At 40.2% G+C, this 25529-nt stretch overlaps 1 protein-coding gene across 9 annotated transcripts in view; it reads left to right on the top strand.

Annotated features, from left to right (window-relative positions):
- gab1 (GRB2-associated binding protein 1) overlaps nucleotides 1-25529 on the top strand; it is a 156632-nt gene that overhangs the window by 63944 nt on the left and 67159 nt on the right. The window contains exon 1 of one of the 9 annotated variants that reach the window (XM_061922909.1): nucleotides 20262-20422. The exons of the other annotated variants lie outside the window; for them this stretch is intronic. The gene's annotated coding sequence lies outside the window, so the exon portion shown is untranslated. Of the gene's footprint in view, nucleotides 1-20261; nucleotides 20423-25529 lie in introns of those variants that run through there. 9 annotated transcript variants of the gene reach the window in all.

The raw sequence follows: 25529 nt of genomic DNA, 5'->3' as shown, positions 1-25529 counted from the left end.
TGCGGAACGGAAATTACGGAGCAGCAGAAAAGTGGAATGTATTATTTAAATAAGTGCGTTGGAAAACACGGACCGAAGTTTTTTTTTAAACTGGATCTGGATCGGCATTTTCCCATGCCTTGCCGATACGCAATTTTTGGCAAATATCGGCAGCCGATCCTATCCAAATATCGGATCGGGACATCCCTAATTGACACTAGCTATTTATGTTGCAGATAAGTACTGCTTTTTTAGAGTGTTTCCGCATGGCATTAAAAAGCATTATAAGTCATTGAAAACATTGTGTGAAAGTGAAGGCCTTAATTGGCAATAAAAAAAACATTAAATGGGATGACTAAAGGCATTAAAATGTAATACAATTGTAGGACCTGGTCGATAGTCAAAATGTCAATCAATCAAACGATGAATGACAATGAACTTAAGTGCTCCGTCTGTCTGTGTGTTTCTTTTCTTTGACTCTAGCTTTCAAACTGGATACAAGAGGTCTGGTATAAGGTTCGTAAGTGTTAAAAGCGCTGCCTTCAATCCGCTGGACGGCAAAATAAAATGGCTCTGCCATTCGTTGGTCACTGTAGGCGTGTAGTCTTTAACTGTGACACTAATGAGGAAGCTGAAATTGTTTTATACAGGACTCCTTTATTTCAGTCTTGTCCAGTTCAACACACATGTTGGCAACCCTCGTGATGCAGGCACCTCACGTAACCTACGGTGGCCTAGAATGATCAAACAAGGCAATTCTCACAACTGTCCACAACTTTTATGTGACATTCCCACAGTAAATGAATAATATTTCCTTCAGCTGCCTGACACTTTATACATAACTTGCTATGTACAGTACCCATGTTAAACTACTGAGAGGTTGTAAAATACAATTAATTTCAAATATTCTATTGACTCAGTTTATTTTGTATGCATCTAAATGGCTTATTTGCATTTTTCCAATATCATTCCAAATGTTTAAATCAATCTTCCATTTCCTAACACATGCATCATTTGCATTCTTAGTATGATGTTCATTTATCATGTATCTTGATTAAAAACATGTCCTCTTGTCTGTGGTTGTTATAAGACACTTTCGGAGGATATGTAAAGTCAGGGGAAAAAAAGAAGAATGAAAATAAATTCTCAGATGAAACAGTCTTGCGAGCCAATTTACCAGAGCCAGTTTACATTTAATGTGCCGTATTTTTCGGAGTATAAGTCGCACCGGAGTATAAGTCGCACCGGCCGAAAATGCATAATAAAGAAGGGAAAAAAAACATATATAAGTCACATTTTTTGGGGAAATTGGGGAAAAAGAATAGACATTTGAAAGGCAATTTAAAATAAATAAAGAATAGTGAACAACAGGCTGAATAAGTGTACGTTATATGAGGCATAAATAACCAACTGGTATGTTAACGTAACATATTATGGTAAGAGTCATTCAAATAACTATAACATATAGAACATGCTATACGTTTACCAAACAATCTGTCACTCCTAATCGCTAAATCCCATGAAATCTTATACGTCTAGTCTCTTACGTGAATGAGCTAAATAATATTATTTGATATTTTATGCTAATGTGTTAATAATTTCACACATGAGTTGCTCCTGAGTATAAAGTTAAAGTTAAAGTGGAAGTACCAATGATTGTCTCACACACACACTAGGTGTGGCAAAATGTGTCCTCTGCATTTGACCCATCCCCTTGTTCATCCCCTGGGAGGTGAGGGGAGCAGTGGGCAGCAGCGGTGCCGCGCCCGGGAATCATTTTTGGTGATTTAACCCCCAATTCCAACCCTTGATGTTGAATGCCAAGCAGGGAGGTAATGGGTCCCATTTTTATAGTCTTTGGTATGAGTCGCACCCCCGGCCAAACTATGAAAAAAACTGCGACAAATACGGTAACCCTCAACTATTCAAGATTATCATTATGTGTGTGTATACAGACAATTGTAAGCTTTTGGCTATATACAGTACAGGCCAAAAGTTTGGACACACCTTCTCATTTCAATGTGTTTTCTTTATTTGCAATTATTTCCATTGTAGATTGTCACTGAAGGCATCAAAACTATGACACCTGTGAAGTGAAAACCATTTCAGGTGACTACCTCTTGAAGCTCATGGAGAGAATGCCAAGAGTGTGCAAAGCAATAATCAGAGCAAAGGGTGGCTATTTCGAAGAAACTAGAATATAAAGCATGTTTTCAGTTACCTTTTTTGTTAAGTACATAACTCCACATGTGTTCATTCATAGTTTTGAAGTGACAATCTACAATGTAAATAGTCATGAAAATAAAGAACATGCATTGAATGAGGAGATGTGTCCAAACTTTTGGCCTGTACTGTATAATAACCATATTGGGTCGGACATGGGTATTACATTTTCTTTAAGTGGCACTAAAAATGGCTGTAAAAAGCAGTAAATTAGATTTGCTGATAATTGTTAAAACCCTGTTTTAACCAAATCTCGGAAGGCCTTTTATCTGGTCAGAAGAAAATACATCTCCCCCCCCAACTCCTTTGGACTTGTGTCATACATTTTTAAGTCAGGTGGTCGCGAGTGAGAATTACCACAGCTGCACATGAAAGCAGAGTCGCACCCGTACGGTAACTTGACAGAGATCGCTTGTGGAGGAAAGGGATCGTGTGTAAGATAAAAAGGTCTGCCACAAGATTGTTTTGATTATTAGCGGCTTTACGGATCCATACATCGACAACAAGCACGCATCGACAAGCTTGCATGAGCCAAGTCGGCCTTTTTGTGCAGAAAGTGAAACCTAGCCAGGTTGTTGCTTCTACCCCTCTGGCATTGGTAATCCTAGCTGGTGTTAACATAACTGGGCCTTTTTATTGCACGTAAACAAACACATGCGAGCCGCCGTCTTTACGTTACGCAGCAGATGCCAGTTTATTTCTGGCCCCAAGCTGGAACGCACCAATGTAACCTACATAGGGATATGCCAGGCAGGCTGCATAGCGCAAGTGCTGTTTTTGGTGCGGAGCCAACTTGTTTGGCCTTGTAGCCTTCAGTGAGGCCGCTGTTGCTGCTGCTACCAGCCCTTTTTTTTAATACAGCATGCATATTGGAGCACACCATGTGTCATGCCTTGGCTTTGTTTTTTTCACTCAAATAAAAATAGATTGTTTTAGCTTTTTTGTTTTGTTGCTTCTGGAAGAAGCGGGATTCTCACCCTTGTGTTTCTGACCCTTGTGTGGGAAGATGGGACCCTCGCACACAAAGCAAGGATGTGATTTTTACTTTTTTTCCCTCTTTTCTTTCTTTCCCAGTTCAACAAAGATTCGGTCTTGTTTTCTCTCAGAGAGAAGAGGGATTAAGATGCTTCCTTTGCCATGAGAACTGACGATGTTTACTGTGTTGAAGACAAATCCCAGTTTTAGTGCTTAAAATGGACTAATTTGCTAGTCGTGGTACTAGTTTTATATCTGCAGAAACAGAGTTTTTTTTAATCCTACCGGTGTTTCCCATACGTTTAATTATTTACGTATGGGAAATAATTTAACATAGAAATTTGGGCGGCTACACATTTAAATTAGATTTTTTTAAGACATGGCATCACCTTCCAGGTGATATGTGCTGCCCTCTCCTGGCATTCATATTCCACATAACGTTGAATATGATTTTGTTTTGAAGTTAGAGTTTGAGGTTTGAGCAACCCACAACACTCGTAACTTAGATCTGATATCAGGTAAACATCGTCTACTGGCTTGTACCGCTCGAAGTGTTGTATGTAGGGGACCAAAGATTTGGAACCGGCTTGATGAGAGCCTGAAGATGCTGTATTCATTCTCCAACTTCAAAAAGAAACTGAAAACTTACCTATTAACCAACTTTCTCTAATGCCTCATGTGGGGTAGACTACTGTTGGGTTTTGCATGGTTGAATGAATGTATGTATGTATGTGTATGCTTGCTTTAGTACTATTATCTTGTGTTTATCATATAGCGTTTTTTTGTTTTTTTTGTGCTTGCCACCATGTTTCATCATTCCATGTATATACTGTCCTCTGGACCCCCTGTCAAAAGCTTCTTCTAGCTTATTTGGTGGACCCTTTCACTTACCAACATCTTTAAATGATATTCACTACTATTGTAATTGTTCTATGGTATTGTGAATAAATAAAACTTAAACTTAATAAAACAACAGGCTTTTATAGCTAGTCAGCACATGGCCTAGTAGTGCAAAGTTAGCAGTCAATATTTGTCTCCACAAAGTTTGAGACTATATGCCTGTAAGTAGAATTACATTTGTTGTTTTTTGTCAATTTTGATCTGTTAAAAATCTCTTGTTAAACATGCGTACAAGTTTAAAACAATTGCAAACAGTGACGCTAACTTTTATTAGCCCTTCAATGGGATCTTCCATTGTATGTTAGCATTAAGCTAGCAGCTTGAGTCTCAATCTTTATGCTGTATGGTTACATTGCTATTTTTCAGTTGATACCAAGCCATACTTGCCAACCTTGAGACCTTCGAATTCGGGAGATTGGGGGGCGGGGAGGTTTGGTGGTAGCGGGGGTGTATATTGCAGCCCGGAAGAGTTAGGGATGCAAAGGATTCTGGGTATTTGTTCTGTTGTGTTGCGGTGTGGATGTTCTCCTGAAATGTGTTTGTCATACTTGTTTGGTGCGGGTTCACATTGTGCCGCATATTTGTAACAGTGTTAAAGTTGTTTGTACGGCCACCCTCAGTGTGACCTGTATCTTGCAGTCACTTTCCTGTTTATGCAGAAGCCGCATGTGACTGGGCCGGCACGCTGTTTGTATGGTGAAAAAGCGGACGCGTCTACAGGTTGTAGAGGACGCTAAAGGTAGTGCCATTACGGGACGCCCTTAATATTGTTGTCCGGGTGAAAATCGGGAGAAATTTGGGAGGGTTGGCAAGTATGTACCAAGCTGTATTGTTGATTGAACGTGGTTCCGAAATGTACATGTACTTTGTGTGTATATTAATGCTCTTTCCTTTGTATGCTTAGTTTTACAGTAACGGCAGTGAGGTTGTTTATTGTCAATAAACAACAAGTGAGGTTGTTTATTATCAATAAACAACCTCAAGTTGGAAGTTAATTTAAAGGACTCTTTACCTATTTGCCAATCTAAATTCCAACATTCAGAATTTGCATATGTAATTAAACCAGGGTTGTACAAAGTCCGGCATGGGGACCGTTTGCGGTTGTCAGCTTGTTTTTTTTTATTTATTTATGGGGCCATGTTACTTTGTAGAAATAAAATAAACCAGCAAAAATATTAGTCCAGTACTCCAGTCACTGCAATGGTTTCTAGTCCCTCAGAGAATAGATTTAAAAAAAGCTCTGCTCGTGTACAAGTCGATTTGTGGTTTAGCGGCAAAATACTTATCCGACATATTAGAGCTATAGGAACCATCGCGGGCTCTGAGAACCTCAGGGATTGGTCTGTAGAGGTGTCTAAAGTCAGAACTGAACATGGTGAGGCTGCGTTTCAGTTTTATGCTGCTGAAAGCAGGAACAGTCTTCCAGAAGATGTGAGACAGGCCTCAACTTTGGCAATGTTCAAATCCAAGCTAAAACAATTCTATTTAGCTGTGCAAATGACAGCAGAATACTTAATCAACACTGGTTAGTTTTAATTCAATGAATTCATCATTATTTTTATTTATGCTGTTTGCCCTTTTGAAATGGTATGCTTCTGTAAAGCACTTTGAATTGCTTCACAAACTAATTGTGCTCCATGAATAAACACGCTTGTCTTGCCTACGCCACGATGAAAATGCATCAGTGACTCTGCCAAGGTGGTTACGTTATTGGCATTTTTTGACATCTTTGGGAACTGTTTTGGCTGGATTGTAGGAGGAGATCAAACCTGTGCGTCTTTTTCCTGTGCAGACCTGGCAATTTAATGGCTTGGGAGGTAGTATTAGTGGGGCCTTTATGTGATAGTAATTCCACCCTGTTGTGTTGAAAGCAGTGGTTGCTATTGTATACGTCAGTTTTCTTAACCAGAGGGCCCCCAAATTCTGAGCTGTGGACTCAGCGGGCTTCAGCGGTACTCAGTTGTAATACACATTTCCACCACTTGTGGCAGTAGTGATAATCTCAAACAAAAAGTCTGGCGCCATTAAGTCAGAGATACGTTTCATTTGCACTTTAATTTTACTGATAGTTTTTTAAGAAACATATATATTAGATTTTTTTTTATTACTTAAGTCAGAATGCATTATTTTAGCGCTTTATATGTGTCTGTAACTAAAATAAATAGACAAACAGAACATCCGTTGCTTGTTTTGTGTTTCTTATGCTTCACTGATAGTTTTAGTCTTAGTATTGTATATTTTTATTAGCTACGATTTAATTGTTTTAAATATTGGTTTGTATTGTAGCTAAGGGTGTAACGGTACACAAAAATTTCGGTTCGGTACGTACCTCGGTTTAGAGGTCACGGTTCGGTTAATTTTCGGTACAGTAAGAAATCAACAAAATATACATTTTCTGGTTATTTATTTACCAAAATTTGTAAACAATGGCTTTGTCCTTTTAACATTGCTTTAAAATAGCTCTGTAGCTACTTAATATGTCCATGTGTATTCCGTCCTACATGTCTGTGTCCGTGACGCAAACAAGTTGACAGATAGTTAATGCTAACTAACGTTCCTAAAGAAAGGGAAGAAAGAGTCCAGGCCTTTTATCTTTAAGAAGGTTTAGTGGTTTTCCGTTCCGAACTGAACCCTCCGTATCGAAACGGTGCAATACAAATACACGTACCGTTACACCCTTAATTGTAGCGCTTTAAGATTTATTTAAACGAAAAGTGCATACCAAATAAAATCTATTATTATTTATTATTTCGGGCAGGCGTTATGGTGCCCTATTGTGTTCAGCAGTTCTTGAACGCACTGTAAAAAACAACCCCGTATAGAACGATCACTGTGTTCTGAGAGAGCACACCTTGTAGTTTCAATGTGCACAATTGAATGTCTTAGTCCTTCAAACAGTAATGGGTTTATGTAAGTTTAGATTGGGGTGTGTCGTTTCTTAATATGGGAAGATGTTAATGTCTCTTGTTTTCATGTTAGCATTTAAGCTAGCGACCTGGCGCCAGTTAGTCCATGAGCTTATCAAAGTGCAGTTATCAATCACGTTTTTTTGATAGTATTACTGTTTTGAATAAATATTGTACTGCGGTATATAGGGGTGTAACGGTCCACAAAAATTTCGGTTCGGTACATACCTTGGTTTAGAGGTCACGGTTCGGTTAATTTTCGGTACAGTAAGAAAACAACAAAATTTGCATTTTTTGGTTATTTATTTACCAAATTTGTAAACAATGGCTTTATACTTTTAACATTGGGAACACTATGATAATTCTGCCCACGTTAATCAACATTAAACTGCCTCAAGTTGTTGCTCAGATTAAATAAAATGACAAAACTTTTGTTCTACATATAAAAAGTGCAACATTAAACAGTTTCAAGTCAACTCATCATCGATTGTCATTCATTACAGCATTTGGGAGGCCTGTAGTTGATTTTATTATGTAAATGTTATATTTTTATCAACATGTGATAGCAGGGACCCTGCCATTCAAAACTAGGCTGCTGCATTACTAATGATTAATGTAACTATAGCTGAAAAAATAGTACACTAGCAATAGGAGAGACTCTTCATCCCTGAACACCATGGAGTTCATGTAGGCTTAATGATGCAGTTACATTATTATATCAACTATCAGAGACAGAAACTCTTCATTTAACATAATGTCCTTTTTTGTTGCTTCAACACAGCTCAATCAACACAGAAAAAGGGAAAGTGAAATAACAGACAGGGCTTTGCTGTCCGTAACACACACACACACACACACACACACACACACACCGCAAAATGAGCTAACGTTACGCTAAAAGTGAATTAGCCTTCACCTCAAGCCAGGTCTGCGAGCGAGCTGAGCTGCCTTTTATATTTCTAGAAGGTCAACGGGCTAATAGTGATGTTACTAGTAGTTGACTGGGAGGTGTTTATTATAATTTGGGGAGAGTCCGCTGCCTGATGCTTACCTGCTAAACGCTAAGCACTGACTACATGCTCTCTGAATACGCACTGCTGATTGGCTGTTACCGCTCTGTTTGTAACCAATCAGATGGTTGTGTGGGTGGGACAATGCTGGGTGCTGTGTAGAGGACTGACAGAAACAGAGGCAGAAGGAAGTGGAAACTCGTTAGGTACACCTCCGAACCGAACCGAAACCCCCGTACCGAAACGGTTCAATACAAATACACGTACCGTTACACCCCTAGCGGTATACCATTTATCGTTACATCCCAACTTTGGCTACAATAAGAATGACGTTGACCAAAACGTAGAATAGTAGTCGAGTGGGATCCTTGTGTAATGACCACAATCGAGGTACAAGCTCCAATAATCGTGATTTCGTTTTTATAGCACTAGTTCTTTAACTCTGTCCTGCCGAAAGCAATTGTTGCTGTCCAACTGCGATTTTAATCGTCAACCTGCCGCTTTCATCTGCATATATTTAGTTATACCATCATGGACTGCCATGTTCCTGAGTGAAAAGTGCACACAGTTATGGAAACATCCCACTTTCTGTGTAAAAAGTGAGTAAGATCTTCTGTCACGGCTCTAAAGCGGCTGTCTTCGGGTCGAGGAAGTGGTAGCTCTCTTACCCTGCTTTTCAATTGAGAGTGCAGATGGGAAAAGAGAATTGCAATTGAGTTTCTACAGGAAGCAAAGGAAGGAGGAAGGCCATGAAAGCTAGCTGGAGAAACTGGGTGGGGAAATTATCATATAATTAGGAATTAGTCTCGATGATCATTCAAAGTGATTTGAATTTCGTTTTCGGCTTGTCGTCAACCTGTCACACAAGGATAATTTAAACTTTTTTATTAGGTGTCCCTACATAAGGACCAAATGTCAGAAAAATCGATAATTTCCCTCACTTGTTTGCTCCACTTTTGAGAGAAGCTGCGCTTGCAGTTTTTGGGCTTTTCATGGCGTCATCAGGGGAAAAATCTCATGGACATGATACCACCTCTGAGCCATTCCAAGCACGGTGAGGCCACCCCTCTTCAGGGAGGACTGCTCTGTAAACGACGGGATTCGCTACACTTCTTCAAATAAAACATGGCGCTCTGCCAGCTCCAGTACAGGCCAAAAGTTTGGACACACCTTCTCATTCAATGTGTTTTACCAGATACAATTCCTTTCAAGATTTGGTTAAAAGAGGGTTTCTACAATTATCAGCAAATCTAATTTACTGCTTTTTACAGCCATTTTTAATGCCACTTAAAGAAAATGTAATGCCCATGTCCGACCCAATATGGTTATTATACAGTACAGGCCAAAAGTTTGGACACATCTCCTCATTCATTGCGTGTTCTTTATTTTCATGACTATTTACATTGTAGATTGTCACATCAAAACTATGAATGAACACATGTGGAGTTATGTACTTAACAAAAAAAAGGTGAAATAACTGCAAACATGTTTTATATTCTAGTTTCTTCAAAATAGCCACCCTTTGCTCTGATTACTGCTTTGCACACTCTTGGCATTCTCTCCATGAGCTTCATGCACACCTGTAAAGTGCAAACCATTTCAGGTGACTACCTCTTGAAGTAGATGGTGAAATCCCTAAATTCCTTGCAATAACTTGTTGAGAAATGTTGTTCTTAAACTGTTGGACATTTTGCTCACAATCCAATCCAATCCACTTTATTTATATAGCACATTTAAACAACAAAAATGTTTCCAAAGTGCTGCACAACAATATTTAAAAAAAACAATATTAAAAACAATATTCAAATATTATCCTTGGCTCCACCAATGACTGAATAAAAACAAAAAATAAATAAATATAAAAACAATATAAAAATAAATATGATTAAAAACGATTTTAATGTGTAAAACCAATTAAAACAGTACCGTATTTTCCGCACTATAAGCCGCACCTAAAAACCACAAATTTTCACAAAAGCTGACAGTGCGGCTTATAACCCGGTGCGCCTTATATATGGATTAATATAAATATTTATTTTCATAAAGTTTCGGTCTCGCAACTACGGTAAACAGCCGCCATCTTTTTTCCCCGTAGAAGAGGAAGCGCTTCTTCTTCTATGGTAAGCAACTGCCAAGGTAAGCACCCGCCCCCGTAGAAGAGGAAGCGCTTCTTCTTCTACGGTAAGCAACCACCCGCCCCCGTAGAAGAAGAAGCGCGCGGGTATTACGTTTCATTTCCTTTGTGTGTTTACATCTGTAAAGACCACAAAATGGCTCCTACTAAGCGACACGCGTATAACGCAGAATTTAAACTTAAGGCAATAAGTCATGCCGAAGAACACGGAAATAGAGCAGCAGCAAGAGAATATAACATAAATGAATCAATGGTGCGTAGGTGGAGGAAGCAACAAGATGACCTGCGCCAGGTAAAGAAGACAAAACAGAGTTTCCGAGGGAACAAAGCAAGATGGCGACTGTTGGAGGACAAACTCGAACAGTGGGTTGTTGAGCAGAGAGCAGCAAGCAGAAGTGTCAGCACCATCACTATTCGAATGAAGGCAACAGCGACACTGACTCCGATGACTTCGACGAGACGGAGCCGGCCATTTTGGATCCCGTATTCGCCCAACTTTTTAATTCGGACACCGAAGGAGAAGAATTAGAGGGATTTATGAATGAAGAATAACTTCAGAAAGTGAGCGTTATGTTTATTTTGTGTGTTGTGACATTAACGTTCGAGCAACATTAAGTTATTGATGTTGCTATTGCTAAGCACTATTTTGAATTTTACTATGTTTGTGATTGCACGTTTGCACATTACCGTACATTTTGGGAGTGAACAGAGTTGTTAGAACGCTGGTTTTTAATATATTATTAAAGTTTGACTGACCTATCTGACTGTTTTTTTGACATTCCCTTTAGCGCAGTTAGATGCGGCTTATAACACGGGGCGGCTTATAGGTGGACAAAGTTTTGAAATATGCCGTTCATTGAAGGCGCGGCTTATAACCCAGGGCGGCTTATGGTGCGGAAAATACGGTAAATAGAAATCAAAATTGGTGACCCTCGCCCCATCCTTGTTTGTAAATAACTGAGCATTTCATGGAATCTGCTTTTATACCTAATCATGGCACCCACCTGTTCCCAATTAGCCTGTTCACCTCTGGGATGTTCCAAATAAGTGTTTGATGAGTATTCCTCAACTTTCTCAGTCTTTTTTGCCACCTATGCCAGCTTTTTTGAAACATTTTGCAGGCATCAAATTCCATATGAGCTAATATTTGCAAAAAATAACAAAAGTTTTTAAAGTTAAAGTTAAAGTACCAATGATTGTCACACACACACACTAGGTGTGGCGAGATTATTCTCTGCATTTGACCCATCACCCTTGATCACCCCCTGGGAGGTGAGGGGAGCAGTGGGCAGCAGCGGTGGCCGCGCCCGGGAATCATTTTTGGTGATTTAACCCCCAATTCCAACCCTTAATGCTGAGTGCCAAGCAGGGAGGTAATGGGTCCCATTTTTTTTATAGTCTTTGGTATGACTCGGCCGGGATTTGAACTCACAACCTACCGATCTCAGGGCGGACACTCCAACCACTAGGCCACTGAGTAGGTTTTCAGTTCGAACGTTAAGTATCTTGTCTTTGCAGTCTATCCATTCATCCATTTTCTACCACTTGTCCCTTTCGGGGTGGCAGGGGGTGCTGAAGCCTATCTCATTTGCATTCAGGCGGAAGGTGGGGTACTATTCATTCGAATATAGGTTGAAAAGGATTTGCAAATCATTGTATTCTGTTTTTATTTACCATTTACACAATGTGCCAACTTCACTGGTTTTGTACTTGATTTTTGGAGACCCACTTGTGTGGACAAAGACAGCTCATTACCTCTACCGTTACAGACAAACATAATGGCGTGTTTCCTTACTTAAAGCACTTTTAAACAGTCTAAATTCCAGCAACATGGCTCGATTTTGGACAACTTCCTGTACTTCCAATGTATTATTGCGCAGACCTGGGCAAATTAAGGCCCTGTTAAGCTTTTCAATCTGGCCCGCCGGACATTCCCAAATATTTTTTTTAGATGTTTAAGATGGAAAGTGTAGCTGCCATTATGATGTGCAGTGATGTTTTCTAATGACCGTAAGTCTTGAACTATACAAAGTATTTCAATGGTTGAAATCTGCGTTTGTGGATGATATACCAGTTACTATGGTAATCTAATTAGTTACTATGGTAATCTAATTAGTTACTACGGTCATCTAATTAGTTACTATGGTAATCTACGTCACAGCAGCTCAGACGAGGCACCAAGCAGTGTGGGCGGGAAGCGCTTCCACAGACGCGGAAGGAGATTTTCACAACAAAGTTCAAAAGCTTAGTGTTATATCACATATATCAGATTGTAGGTGGGTTTATTTTGTACCCTTCACGTTCATATTTTACTGTTTGTTGCATTTTTGTTGCGTTTCACTGGATTGTAAAATATGTCGATCGAAAGGGGGGGTGACATTCATATTTTGTCAATATTCAGTGTTTTATCGTTCATAGAAAAATGTAAAATTCCATTACGTTTTTTAGGCGGTCTGTCATAACGTTTTTAGCATTCAATCAGACATTATTGTGAGGTTTTGTATTAGTGTTCCTAAAAATAGATATACCGGCCCTCAGACAAATTTTTTGCTGTAAATGTGGCCCCCGTATCAAAATAATTGCCCAGGCCTGTTATAGGGGATGGCGTGGCGAAGTTGGGAGAGTGGCCGTGCAAGCAATCTGAGGGTTACAGGTTCAATCCCCACCTTCTAACATCCTAGTCACGTCCGTTGTGTCCTTGAGCAAGACACTTCACCCTTGCTCCTGATGGGCCTGGTTAGCGTCGTGCATGGCAGCTCCCGCCATCAGTGTGTGAATGTGTGTGTGTGAATGTGGAAATAGTGTCGTAGCGCTTTGAATTCCTTAAAAAGGTAGAAAAGCGCTATACAAGTACAACCCATTTACCATTTACCATAGCGGGACCTCTGGCACTCATTTAAATTGTTTAAAATAGTAAAATGGCACTGTTAAATGCTATTTTCTCAGTAGAATAAATCCTAAACGTTGACTGGTTACATTATTTAGATATTGAACACTATCCAGGATGTCGGTCCTCAGGGGTGCACATCTTCCATGGAAGTCCCCTCTGGGTGGGGGCGCTTGCAGCTGAAGGCCATTGCACTTTTGCTCGCCTGTTAACTCCCCTCCGGCACTCCAGGGATGTAAAAATAGCCATCCGGCAAGAATCCCAGTCATGTCTCGCAAACAAAGGCAGATTTATACAAGTTGCCACACCAACTATAGAAGAGCTTTTGTGCCTGACCACCCTTGCCTTTTCTCCCTGCGGTGGATCTCCTCACTGCGAACGCCAAAGTGTGACGCTTTCGCCACTCCTTTCTTCGAGCGCTCTTTGTTCGCAGCAGACCTAGTGACCTGATAGCTGGGATTTATGGAGCTACTGCAAACTTGTTTACTACATTTAGGTCAGATTTGCTGAGTCATGGAATCATTGTGCAGGGCTTTAAGTGCAAATGTTGTAGTATTGATTATCTCACATGTGTGGAATAATATAGTATAGTTACAGACCATAACGACTGTGCACGGAGAGTGTTGTTATTCCTGCTACTTAATCACTCATGATATTTAATCCCCCAAAAATGCATTGGCTCTGATAACAAAGGTGTATGTTTATGCTGCTTTTGCTGCAAGGCATGGTGTCAAATATGGCTGCACGCAAGTTGCAACTAATCAAATCTTGCAGCAGTCATGTTCTTATAAAATGTCATGTGTCAAATGTCTCCCTCCGGACAACCAGATTCCTGATCATGATTTAACATTTAACTTTTACCCAGCTTTTTTTATTAATATTATCGAACACTGGTATTGTGAACAGCGTTGCCCATTGAAATTCATTGAAACACATTTAATCTTTGTTTCCCCCAAAAGACCACAAATTTAACATCTAACTAGGGCTGGGCGATATGGCCTTTTATTAATATCTCGATATTTTTAGGCCATGTCACAATACACGATATATATCTCCATATTTTGCCTTAGCCTTGAATGAACACTTGATGCATATAATCAGAGCAGTATGATGATTCTATGTGTCTACATTAAAACATTCTTCTTCATACTGCATTAATATATGCTACTTTTAAACTTTCATGCAGAGAGGGAAATCACAACTAAGTCAATTTAGCAAAAGTGTATTTATTAAACAGTTATTAAGCAGTGGCACAAACATTCATGTCATTTCCAAAACAGAAAGTGCAAGATTGTCAGAGACATTTTAAAACAAGCTATTAGTGCACTTTTGTGCATGATGTCACTAAGATGACTTATCAAAACAACACTAAATTAAAGTGCACTTTTTGTACAGAACGCCACTACAATAGTTTAAAACAAATAAAGTGCACTTTTGTGCATGATGTCACACAAGATATTTCAATAAGTGTCAAATAAAAATGAGCTGCATAATAGGAAATCAAATAGTGTATGTCCTTCGCTATGTGGTAGGTTCCTGCGGACGTTATCTCCTTCTGTTTGTTTGTTTCATACGGTGTTGATGTGGAAATGGAAGACACCACGCTCCATTGGGTCAGAGCATTTTGTTGGTGTGGCACCGGCCGGAGATGTTGACATGCGGAGTTTCAAGCACGCTTCATTCTCTAGCGGGTGACTTTTCAAATGATGCTACAAACTAGCAGTAATGCTACTTTTTGTAGCAACGCTTTTGCCGCATACTTGACATAGGGCTGGGCGATATGGCGTTTTTTTAATATCGCAATATTTTAAGGCCATATCGCGATACACGATATATATCTCGATATTTTGCCTTAGCCTTGAATGATCACTTAATGCATATAATCACAGCAGTATGATGATTCTATGTCTCTACATTAAAACATTCTTCTTCATACTGCATTAATATATGCTACTTTTAAACTTTCATGCAGAGAGGGAAATCACAACTAAGTCAATTTAGCAAAAGTGTATTTATTAAACAGTTATTAAGCAGTGGCACAAACATTCATGTCATTTCCAAAACAGAAAGTGCAAGATTGTCAGAGACATTTTAAAACAAGCTATTGGTGCACTTTTGTGCATGATGTCACTAAGATGACATGTCAAAACAACACTAAATTAAAGTGCACTTTTTGTACAGAACACCACTACAATATTTCAAAACAAATAAAGTGCACTTTTGTGCATGATGTCACACAAGATATTTCAATAACTGCCAAATAAAAATGAGCTGCATAATAGGAAATCAAATAGTGTATGTCCTTCGCTATGTGGTAGGTTCCTGCGGACGTTATCTCCTTCTGTTTGTTTGTTTCATACGGTGTTGATGTGGAAATGGAAGACACCACGCTCCATTGGGTCAGAGCATTTTGTTGGTGTGGCACCGGCCGGAGATGTTGACATGCGGAGTTTCAAGCACGCTTCATTCTCTAGCGGGTGACTTTTCAAATGATGCTACAAACTAGCAGTAATGCTACTTTTTGTAGCAATGCTTTTTCCGCATACTTGACATCGGGCTGGGCGATATGGCGTTTTTTTAATATCAAGATATTTTAAGGCCGTATCGCGATACACGATATATATCTCGATATTTTGCCTTAGCCTTGAATGAACACTTGATGTATATAATCACAGCAGTATGATGATTCTGTGTCTACATTAAAACATTCTTCTTCATACTGCATTAATATATGCTACTTTTAAACTTTCATGCAGAGAGGGAAATCACAACTAAGTCAATTTATCAAAAGTGTATTTATTAAACAGTTATTAAGCAGTGGCACAAACATTCATGTCATTTCCAAAACAGAAAGTGCAAGATTGTCAGAGACATTTTAAAACAAGCTTTTAGTGCACTTTTGTGCATGATGACTTATCAAAACAACACTAAATTAAAGTGCACTTTTTGTACAGAACGCCACTACAATAGTTTAAAACAAATACAGTGCACTTTTGTGCATGATGTCACACAAGATATTTCAATAACTGCCAAATAAAAATGAGCTGCATAATAGGAAATCAAATAGTGTATGTCCTTCGCTATGTGGTAGGTTCCTGCGGACGTGATCTCCTTCTGTTTGTTTGTTTCATACGGTGTTGATGTGGAAATGGAAGACACCACGCTCCATTGGGTCAGAGCATTTTGTTGGTGTGGCACCGGCCGGAGATGTTGACATGCGGAGTTTCAAGCACTCTTCATTCTCTAGCGGGTGACTTTTCAAATGATGCTACAAACTAGCAGTAATGCTACTTTTTGTAGCAACGCTTTTGCCGCATACTTGACATAGGGCTGGGCGATATGGCGTTTTTTTAATATCGCAATATTTTAAGGCCATATCGCGATACACGATATATATCTCAATATTTTGCCTTAGCCTTGAATGAACACTTGATGCATATAATCACAGCAGTATGATGATTCTATGTGTCTACATTAAAACATTCTTCTTCATACTGCATTAATATATGCTACTTTTAAACTTTCATGCAGAGAAGGAAATCACAACTAAAAAAATCACTATTTTTTTCATAGTTGATCTGGAAATGTTTGCCTCGGCATTTTGATGGTGTGGACGTGTGGCACCGAACGGAGATATTGACGTGCGGAGTAAGCCCTTTTCCTTGTCTTGCGGGTGACTTTTCAAATGATGCTACATATTAGCAGTGTAGCCGAGTGTCCTGGGTTCGCCTATACAGTGTACTTATCTATTCATCCATCCAACCATTTTCTACCGCTTATTCCCTTTTGGGGTCGCGGGGGGCGCTGGAGCCTATCTCAGCTACAATCGGGCGGAAGGCGGGGTACACCCTGGACAAGACGCCACCTCATCGCAGGACCAACACAGATAGACAGACAACATTCACACTCACATCCACACACTAGGGCCAATTTTAGTGTTGCCAATCAACCTATCCCCAGGTGCATGTCTTTGGAGGTGGGAGGAAGCCGGAGTACCCGGAGGGAACCCACGCAGTCACGGGGAGAACATACAAACTCCACACAGAAAGATCCCGAGCCCGGGATTGAACCCAAGACTACTCAGGACCTTCGTATTGTGAGGCAGATGCACTAACCCCTCACCCACCGTGCTGCTGTACTTATCTAATAAAATAATAAACGGGAGACATTAGAGCAGGTTCGGTAGCCACCGCTTCTTCATTGTCAACATCATACACCTCCTTCCACAACCACACACACCCTACGGCAACTCTGGAGGGACAAAACTCCTCCTCCTTACCTAACACACTCCGGTAACCTGGGACACCCTGAACTGTTTGTTACAGCAGTAATGCTACTTTTTATAGCAACGCTTTTGCCCCACACTTGACAAATTACGGTTGTCTGTTCGACATATTCCCACTTGAAGCCAAACCACCGCCAGACGATGGACCCCCTGCTGTATTTCTTAGGAATTAATTATTCCTCCATTTGTTACCAGATTTGCACCTTCTTTCTCTTGTATTAGCGCTCGCACCACTCCGCTAGCATCACAGCTAACGTTAGCCATGCTGCTACCTCTCTGCTCGGGGAGGGCGTATACGTATGTGACGTATGGCGTGACAGTATTGTAATGTCCACAGCTAAAAGCAACTGCGTGAGAACGTCTACTCGATATCACGATATAGTCATTTTCTGTATCGCACAGAGACAAACCCGCGATATATCGCCCAGCCCTAACTTGACATATTGTTGTCTGTTCAACATCTTCCCGCTTGAAGGCAAACCACCGCCAGACGATGGACCCTGTGCTGTTTTTCTTGGAATGAATTCTTCTTCCTTCATTTGTTACAACATTTTCACCTTCTCTCTCTCCCTGGTACTACCACTCGCGCCGCACCGCTAGCATCACAGCTAACGTTACCCATGCCGCTACCTGTCTGCTCGGCGAGGGCGTATGACGTTGCACGCACGACAGTATGTGACGTATGTAAGAAGGTGCGCTTGTTTTATGTCTCTGTGCGAAGGAGAGACAAGAAAGTGTCAGAAGAGCCTGTAGTGTAATGCCCGCAGCTAAAAGCAACTGCGTGAGAACGTATACTCGAATATCACGAAATAGTCATTTTCTATATCACACAGAGACAAACCTGCGATATATCGAGTATATTCCATATATCGCCCAGCCCTACATCCAACATATTTTTTGTTTTTTTAATTAACTTTTAGATAAGAAATATCATGTGAGAAACTATACAATGGAATGTACTACAACCAAATACAGAGGTTTTATGAAGTAATGTAATAATATTGTACAGCAGTTACATTGGAGAGCCGACTTCTACGGTATCCAAGTTGGTTCTGCATCAAACACACCATCAGCAGCTTCTCCTCCCTCTCATATTTTATATGATTTCATTGTCCTCCACACTCACTTTCTTCCTTCCAGTGCTCGGATAACAAAGTTGTGTTGATCTCTAACTACAAGCTATTGCTAGTGAGTATGGTTGGATGTTTTGATTGAATCTTTTTAACTTTTCAACTTTATCACTGGAGCATTCGCTATGCCAACTAGTGGGGAGGCTCCTATCCTGAATTCTCCTCGCAACCTAAAGTATAACCCTTAGCCGAGAGACTGCTCATATATGAGTAAATATCGTAAACTGGTGTATCGTATTCTGCAGTACCACTGTATCATAATAAAGATCATTATGAATAAAAATTTGACTTTTTATAACTTTAAATGGAAACGGTGTGGCGCGGTTGGGAGTGTGGCCGTGCCAGCAACCTGAGGGTTCCTGGTTCGATCCCCAGCTCCTACCAACCTAGTCACGTCCGTTGTGTCTTTGAGCAAGACACTTCACCCTTGCTCCTGATGGGTCGTGGTTAGCGCCTTGCATGGCAGCTCAGTGTGTGAATGTGTGTGTGAATGGGTGAATGTGGAAATAATGTCAAAGCGCTTTGAGTACCGTATTTTCCGCACTATAAGGCGCACCGGATTATAAGGCGCACCTTCAATGAATGGCCTATTTTAAAACTTTGTTCATATATAAGGCGCACCGCATTATAAGGTGCATAGAATAGACGCTACAGTAGAGGCTGGGGTTACGTTATGCATCCCGTATTTTGCGAGACCTGTTTTGGCTCAATATTGGTCCATATATAAGGCGCACCGGATTATAAGGCGCACTGTCAGCTTTTGAGAAAATTGGAGGTATTTAGGTGCGCCTTATAGTGCGGAATATACGGTACCTTGAAGGTAGAAAAGCGCTATAGAAGTATAATCCATTTACCATTTACCATAAATAACTATAATACATTATTATTGTTTTTTTTTTTTTGTATATATTTAAATGCTATTATGCCTTCGGTATAATGCCCCAAATAATGTTTAAAAATAGTTAAACGGATAAAAACAGAATGAAAATATAGCAATCAATCACAATTGGGGAAAAAGAGACTTAATACAAATTTTTTTTTTCAATTTTCTCTTAAAATGGGAAAAAAAGTAAGCATCATTATGAAGGATTTTGCATAGAATGTAACATTTTTGTGTACCTGCTAAAATTAGTTGTACAATATATGTAAAAAAAAAAAAAAAAAAAAAAAAAAAAGCGCAATTACAATGTAATTTGCTCCATACCCAAGAAGTTGAAATGTGTATGAATAATGCTTCATAAAAATGTTTACTTCTTGTCCAATGACACTACAATCAATTGTCCAATACTAACACCCCGGGTGCTGTTATGCTTAATTTCCTGTTTGGAACGGAAGCTAATGTAAAAACAAAACAAAAAAACATCCATCCATTTTCTACCGCTTGTCCCCTGGGACAGACAACATTCACACACTCGGGCCAATTTAGTGTTGCCAATCCCCAGGTGAACAAAAGTTTTCAAATCTTATCAGCTGAACTCAATGTGGCTTTGATTCTTGCACGTGGCTGCATGGACCCTGTCAGAGAACTGAACAACCATCAACTTGCAGATTTCCTCGCTGGCTTTAGCAATCTGAGTAACCAAATGTGTCTGGAAGTCAGCCCCCTACAACTTATGTGACTCCACTTCTTTGGCATCTTCTACCAACCTCTCCGCTGACAACCCTTCAATGCCCCCTCTGTTCGCCCCCACCCCCTTCGGGCACTTGGAACTGAGTAGACCAATGGATGGAGTCTTCATGTCTGTTATCCTATCAGAAGACACTAGTCAGGGTTAGACTGGAGACGGGGGTCGCTGGGGACAGTGCCACAAGGGGCGGTCCCCCAATCACAATCATTGAATGCTGCCTCTTTCTAAACGCTGGAGATATTTAGTGAGAGCTGATACATATGAGCATTGACTGAACCGGGGTTTTAGCCCTGATCAGTTGCGGCAAGAATGGAGTACACGGAAGAAAACACAGGATCAGAGGACTTTAGGATACTTGGTAGGAGGTATGTAATGTAAAAAGTCAGGACAATTTTAGGATCTCTCAAAAGTGAGTCCACCCCTCGCATTTCAGCGTTTTATTTCCCATACTGGAGAAATGAAACTAGTGTATACTTAAGAATAGTCAATGTGCAGCTTGTGTATTACTAACCACTGAAAATAAGTCCTCACACTCCCATTTTTGTCTAAACAGCTGACAACTAAGACTGGGCGATAAAATTGTGTTATTTTATATATCATAGGGGTGTAACGGTACACAAAAATTTCAGTTACCTCGGTTTAGAGGTCACGGTTCGGTTCATTTTCGGTACAGTAAGAAAACAACAAAATATACATTTTTGGGTTATTTATTTACCAAATTTGCAAAATCTTCTACCAAAAATATTTTTCTTAGTGGAATATTTGATGTGAAGTAATGGGAACCTTGGACAGGTCAATAATTCATAATAACATTGATTTTGATTCAATATTATGTTTTGAGCAATGACAGTTTGAAAGAAAAAAAAACAGCTTTGTTTTATTAGTTAACATTGCAACTTTTTCTAAATTACGTTTAACCTTTAAGCTTTTTTATTTCACTTTTGTTATGTTTTTGTTTATTTTAATAGTATTTTTAGAATGTGCCGTGGGCCTTTAAAACATTATCTGTGGGCCGCAAATGGCCTCCGGGGCACACTTTTGACACCCCTGCTATAGATAATAAAAAATTAAAGGTGATAAATCTATGGATAAAAAGCAGAGCCTGGCGACGCATGCGCGTTTATCATAACTCTCTCTCTCTCTCTGTCTCTGCCCCTCCCTCACCAATGCTGCTGCACGCACAATTTGTTTTGTTTTTAACCCCTTCTTAACCCTGAACGTACATTGAAAATACACGCAACCCTAACTTAAAATGCCGGACATTTGAGGCATTTAAGAAACTCGGCCCTGACAGCTCCGCAAAAGAGGACATGTCCGGTGAAAAGAGGACGTATGGTCAGTCTATCCTAGCCCGTTAGCTGCTAGCATGCCGTGTGTGCATTGTTTACACAACGTGCGTTACGCTACTTAATATGTCCGTGTGGAAACTCGTATGAGTATATCTGTTCGGCCACCGTGTTCAATGGAGAAGTCTGATCTACAAAATGTGCAGGCAGCATACCCCTTCCCCTTCGAGCTGTCCTGGATGAACTGAATTTATTTTTTCCAATCATTTTGGAACTTGCGGGCGTACTTCTTTCTTGAACCATTTCGTTACGGGGGTTCCGGTTCGGTTCGGAGGTGTACCGAACGAGTTTCCACACGGACATATTAAGTAGCGTAACGCACGTTGTGTAAACAATGCACACCGAGGCACAACACACGGCATGCTAGCAGCTAACGGGCAACAATAGACTGACCATACGTCCTCTTTTCACCGGACATGTCCTCTTTTGCGGAGCTGTCAGGGCGGAGTTTCTTAAATGCCTCAAATGTCCGGCATTTTGAGTTAGGGTTGCGTGTATTTTCAATGTACGTTCAGGGTTAAGAAGGGGTTAAAAACAAAACAAATTGTGCGTGCAGCAGCATTGGTGAGGGAGGGGCAGAGACAGAGAGAGAGAGAGAGTTATGATAAACGTGCATGCGTCACCAGGCTCTGCTTTTTATCCATAGATTTATCACATTTAATTTTTTATTATCTGTAGCAGGGGTGTCAAAAGTGTGCCCCGGAGGCCATTTGCGGCCCACAGCTAATGTTTTAAAGGCCCACAGCACATTCTAAAAATACTATTAGAATAAACAAAAACATAACAAAAGTGAAATAAAAAAGCTTAAAGGTTAAATGTAATTTATAAAAAGTTGCAATGTTGACTAATAAAACAAAGCTGTTTTTTCTTTCTTTCAAACTGTCATTGCTCAAAACATAATATTGAATCAAAATCAATGTTATTATGAATTATTGACCTATCCAAGATTCCCATTACTTCACATCAAATATTCCACTAAGAAAAATATTTTTGGTGGAAGATATTGCAAATTTGGTAAATAAATAACCCAAAAATGTATATTTTGTTGTTTTCTTACTATACCGAAAATGAAACCGAACCGTGACCTCTAAACCGAGGTACGTACCGAACCGAAATGTTTGTGTACCGTTACACCTCTAGAAAATATGTATAAGTCATATATACTAGCGATGCTTCTCTGGTAAAAGTTCATTTCAATGTTATTTGCATTCATAAGAGTAAAGAATATAAGTCATAATAAACATTTTTGTTGATTACAAATATTTTCCCGAAAATAGGCAACGCGGCTAGAAAGTATGTTTTATTTCATTACTCTATTAATCAAACAAATTAATCAATAGATTACTCGATTACGAAAATGATCCATAGCTGCAGTCCTAATTTGCATTTTCTTTTACGCCTACTCAATGATTATTATAAAATAATAACAATGTGTTATGTCATTAATAGTAAAGTATACAGTATATTTTTTTGATTATGAAAACATTTGATATAAATGAATAGTAATGCACTTTTATAGACAATAGACAAGTCACACTGCAAAAACTGAAATCTAAGTAAAATTAAATATCTCAAATAAGGGTGATATTTGCTTATTTTCTGTCTGATAAGATAATTCTTCTCACTGAGCAGATTTTATGTTAGGGTGTTTTACTTGTTTTAAGGGTTTTGGTCCTAAATGATCTCAGTAAGATATTACAGCTTGTTGCTGAGATTTTATGAGCTATATTGAGTAAAACATGCTTGAAACTACAATATCAACTGTTGCAAAGTATAAAACTACTTTTTTAAAGTAATAATTTCTTACTTCAAACATGAAAAAAAAAATCATAATGCTGAGTGCATATCATTATGTCAAGATAATGACACTAGCATTCACTTAATTTAAGAATATTTTTCAACATATTGAGCAAAAAGGTCTCTCTTTTTTTTCTACTAATAAAAGTGCACTTGTTATTAGTGAGAATATACTTATTTTAAGGTATTTTTGGATTCTTTGAGGTTAGCTAATTTTACTTGTTTTGGAAAGTCTTGACAAGACGAATTTTCTTGTTCTATTGGCAGATAATTTTGCTTAGTTCAAATAAAATACCCCTAATTTTTGTAATTTTTTTTCTTGTTTTTGAACACTGACTTTTTGCAGTGCATGTGTTTAATTTTCTCCTAAATGGAAAAAAAACCCAACAATGCTTGCATCCTCTTGAAATAAATAGACACATGTACAGCAGGCTGGATGGTCCTCCATTGTTGCTAACCGTACCGCAAAACCCTCTGCTTTGTTGTGGCTTGCCCTCGTGTCACGCTGCTATGATGTCATCACGCGAGCTGCCACAACTGTCACCCGTCCCGCCACATGTACAAAAGCCCCCGTCTGGTCTTCGCGCGGTCAGACCGTACCACGCTTGGTACTTGAATTTCACAATGCTTGAATGCACATAAATGTCATAGCGCTTATGTACACACTGCTTTAGGAAGAAAAGTATTACTTAGTATTTGGGCGCTTGTTCAAAGCTGCGTGGAAGGATGGAATCTGTGTTAGAAATGAATGTGTTAGAAAAAAAACCTGTGAAAACCCCCAGATGGAGGAAAGATGGGAGATTCTCCTCCTCCTGCAAGCTCGCCATGCTGACACTTCTGCATCTTTTTATTTAATGTTGACATTTGCAGTGTGATTGACAGATGGTGGCAGCCAGGGTTATACTGTAGGTCAGTGTTTTTCAAACACTGTGCCGTGAGATACAGTCTGGCGTGCCGTGGGAGAGGAAAACTCATTTCGGCCGCTTGTACCCGTGATCTTGTCCTTTCGGTCATAACCCAAAGCTCATGACCATAGGTGAGGATGGGAACGTAGCTCGACAGGTAAATTGAGAGCTTTGCCTTCCGGCTCAGCTCCTTCTTCACCACAACGGATCGATACAGCGTCCGCATTACTGAAGACGCCGCACCGATCCGCCTGTCGAACTCACGATCCACTCTTCCCTCACTCGTGAATAAGACTCCTAGGTACTTGAACTCCTCCACATGGGGCAAGATCTCCTCCCCAACCCGGAGATGGCATTACACCCTTTTCCGGGCGAGAACCATGGACTCGGACTTGGAGGTGCTGATTCTCATCCCAGTCGCTTCACACTCTGCTGCCAACCGATCCAGTGAGAGCTGAAGATCCTGGCCAGATGAAGCCATCAGGACCACGTCATCTGCAAAAAGCAGAAACCTAATCCTGCAGCCACCAAACCGGATCCCCTCAACGGCTTGACTGCGCCTAGAAATTCTGTCCATAAAAGTTATGAACAGAATGGGTGACAAAGGGCAGACTTGGAGGAGTCCAACCCTCACTGGAAACGTGTCCGACTTACTGCCGGCAATGTGGACCAAGCTCTGACACTGATCATACAGGGAGCGGACTGCCACAATCAGACAGTCCAATACCCCATACTCTCTGAGCACTCCCCACAGGACTTCCCGAGGGACACGGTCGAATGCCTTCTCCAAGTCCACAAAGCACATGTAGACTGGTTGGGCAAACTCCCATGCACCCTCAAGGACCCTGCCGAGAGTATAGAGCTGGTCCACAGTTCCACGACCAGGACGAAAACCACACTGTTCCTCCTGAATCCGAGGTTCGACTATCCGGCGAAGCCTCCTCTCTAGTACAACTGAATATACCTTACCGGGAAGGCTGAGGAGTGTGATCCCACGATAGTTGGAACACACCCTTCGGTTCCCCTTCTTAAAGAGAGGAACCACCACCCCGGTTTTGCAAACCGGTAATTATAATCTGCAAATAATGTGCCGTTTAGTGTCGGTGCTGTCTAGAGCGCGGCAGAGTAACCGTGTAATACTCTTCCATATCAGTAGGTGGCAGCAGGTAGCTAAGTGTTTTGAGGATGTCGGGAACATGGTTTGTCGTGATCACAATATGCAGACGACAGCGGGAGGCAGAGTGCAGGTAAAAAGGTATCTAATGCTTAAACCAAAAATAAACAAACGGCGAGTGCCGCTAAGAAAAGGCATTGAAGCTTAGGGATGGCTATGCAGAACGAACTACATCTGAACTGGCTGCAAAATAAACAAAAACAGAATGCTGGACGACAGCAAAGACTTACAGCGTGTGGAGCAGCAGACG

This window comes from Nerophis lumbriciformis, linkage group LG27 (genome assembly GCF_033978685.3).
Source record: "Nerophis lumbriciformis linkage group LG27, RoL_Nlum_v2.1, whole genome shotgun sequence".
NCBI lineage: Eukaryota > Metazoa > Chordata > Actinopteri > Syngnathiformes > Syngnathidae > Nerophis > Nerophis lumbriciformis.
This window is presented reverse-complemented; position numbering and strand designations above follow the sequence as displayed.